We start from the raw sequence: 2,878 nt of genomic DNA, 5'->3' as shown, positions 1-2,878 counted from the left end.
CCTCCTCCTTTCGGCCTCAGCCTTCCCTAGCTCATGTCTATGGTATTGAAGACCCATTCTGTGAACTTCTTCAGCTTGTCGGAGGCATTCTGGGACTCCTCTTGTAGCCTCAGGTTGTCCTCACGCAAGTGCTGAACTTCAGCCTGAAGGTGGGCTTTGTCTTCTTTTTCCTTCTTCAAATCTTCCCGAAGCATCTTCAGCATGCCTTCTAGTTGGTTCACTTTAGAAGCCAGAGTGGGAGAGGAATCTTTACTGCTGTAAGACTTCATCTGGGCCAGAGCCTGGTCCTCAAGCTGATCGCTGGTGGATGCAGCACTCAAGGGCCGATGGGTTTCATCACTAGCAGCAAAGAATGAGGCTCTCTGAACCTCATAGGCTTTGGCAGCATCTACCAAGTTGGACCAATCCAAATCTGCAGCAGCATCAGGCAAGGGCATCAGACCAGGGTCAGGCATGGGCTGCCTTCGGGTCTCCTGGATGTCAGTGAGGGAGCTGTCTGAGGCAGAGAACTCTCCATGCAATGACTTCATCCCTAACTTGTAAGAAGGTCTCCGCAGTGGAAGAGACTTGGGCAGAGAAGGGTAGGTGCTGCTGAAGAGGACATCGTTGGGCAGGGCTTGGTCCAGAAGCGAAGCCCTTGAGGGGAAGAAGTGCTTCCTCTGGCCACTGTAAACACTCTCATCCGACAGTGTTCTATGCAATGCCCTCCTCGAGGTGGGGGTGGTGGGGAAAGGAGACTGAGGAGAAGAGAGTGCATGGAACTTAAAATTCTTCTGTGATTCAGAAGTTGGACTTTCAAGGTCGATGAGTTTCTTCAGGTCTTCCTCGATGGTGGACTTGGAGGCTGGCTTAGGGGACGCCCAAAGGTCTCTGGTGGAGGCCTGTAACCTTCTTGTACCCATAAATCCCACGGAGTTAATGGTTCCTTCTGGCTTCTTCCACCCAATCAGGTACTTGCTCGTAGCGCCCTGGCGAGGGTAGAAAGTTCGTGGTCCAGAGGAGGAGGAGGAAGAGGAGGAGAAGGAAGGCGCGAGCTGTGAGGGGGCAGCAGGATGGAGTTCTTCTTTGGGGGAACTCCTGGCACTGGTGAAAACCACTGGGCTGGCCGAGTGTCTCGAGCTCATGGTACTTGTGTGGAAAGCAGCATCGTTGATGCTGAAAGTGCTGTTCTCCCGCGTCAGAGGGCCCGAGCCTAAGCTGACTCTTGCTGTGGATATCCAAGCTCAGGGAAGACTCTGCTTTCCGGTCCATGCCGTGGCTTTCTGCCTCTAACGTCCGGTCAGCCAGGGAGATGACTTCACTGGAGCTGTGCCAGAGGGGTGCCACTTTCTCCTTGCCGGGTCCTGAGCGAGGCGAAGACGTGGCGGCCCCCAGGGAGGCTGTGCTGCCGTGGCTGGGGCCACAGGAGGTGGTGTCGATGCCGCTGTCCACAGAGATGCCCTGCAGATAGTTATAGCTGCTGAGTTCAGACTTAGTGCGGTCCCCATCATGTTCTAAGTGGTATAGCACTGCTCTGTCCATTTGCTGTATGTAAGGTATGTATGTAAGGTAACTCGTGGTTGCAGTGATGCTAAACACTGTGACACTTATGTGTCAAATGCGATAATGGTTACCCATGGTGGACAGTGTTTGGTGGAGCTTCCTGATTAAAACAAACTTGGAAGCAGAAGTGACATCCACTTTGGAAATAGCTTGCCTCCAGAAACTCTATGAACATGGAGAAATGATGAAAGTTATACAAGTGTTCAGATCTTTCATTCATAGGGTTACTATGACTTGTCTATAACTCAGTGGTACTTAACAACAACAACAACTCTTTGATGGCTGGCTACAGGGTAGAAATTTAATTCAAGAGATAAGAAAATATTCCATGCCATGAAGAAACAGCATTTTAAAAACAACGTATGTTTTCAAATTTGAAGTATGCATTCAAGAAAAAAAGTGGGCTTGGCAGAGGCACACTTGGTATACGGACACATCTGTTTTGAATCCCTCTCCTCGTTAAGGTGTCTTTGTACATTCCAGACTTGGTTCTGGAGGTGCCCTTCGGTTCTATAAACCCCAGCGTGCAGCTTTTTACATCACGCCTGCGGAAATGACCTGAAATGTTAAGAACAGCGTGGCCACCCTTGCTGAGAAGCTGGAAGGTTTCCAGAAGGCTTTGCAGAGAGTATCTGTTGTGCCACCTCTAATTAATACCACCGGGATGACATTTAATAGTTTCTGAAAGTAAAGTTAGCACAAAGGAGAGACAAACACATTGGTGAGTGCAATCAGAGGCAGCCGTGGGACACCCTTAGTGCTGCTTGTGGCTTAGCTGGCTCTAGACACCATATTTAGGAAATTAACTGGGTAAATTAATATAGAATAAAGATGACATCTCTGAAGGGCTCCATCTCTGTCATTCACTGAGAGGTGGTGGATGGACAGCCCCAGAAGTCATGAGTTCTAACCATGACTTGAAAGTTCTTCAAGTATTTGTTAAATGTCTAGGTAATTCCCAGCCATTGTTTTAGGGTCTGAGGACATATAAATCATGACCTAAATATTCAGCTTTAATAAACTTGCAAGTTAACTCTTGGTGGTACAAAATTAATCAATTCCTGAATGACCCTTGCAGAGAGATTTTTTAAAACAGGAAATAAGGCTTAGACAATCTAGTTAGCACAGAAGGAAGTAGGGACCCTTCTCTTCGAAGCTCACTACTGCTGAGTTGGAATCTGCTCACAGCTGTTGCTCGTTGGGTCCCTGAGAATGTGCATCTTTCTCCTGAAGAACTGATGATGGATTCCAGCTGCCTTTGAGTCAGCAATGCTTCCTACAGCCCAAGTCACAGGAGCTTCAGAGGGGAGCCCCGGAATGTGTAAAATTGGAAATG

General features: G+C 48.5%; 1 pseudogene; it reads right to left on the bottom strand.

The window, feature by feature from the left end:
* Positions 1-26: 26 nt before the first annotated feature.
* Positions 27-1,521, bottom strand: LOC102872653 (annotated as a pseudogene).
* Between the last annotated feature and the right edge of the window lie 1,357 nt (positions 1,522-2,878).

The sequence above is a fragment of the Elephantulus edwardii genome, unplaced genomic scaffold (assembly GCF_000299155.1).
Source record: "Elephantulus edwardii isolate Elephantulus edwardi_28Jun2011 unplaced genomic scaffold, EleEdw1.0 scaffold00030, whole genome shotgun sequence".
Lineage (NCBI taxonomy): Eukaryota > Metazoa > Chordata > Mammalia > Macroscelidea > Macroscelididae > Elephantulus > Elephantulus edwardii.
This window is presented reverse-complemented; position numbering and strand designations above follow the sequence as displayed.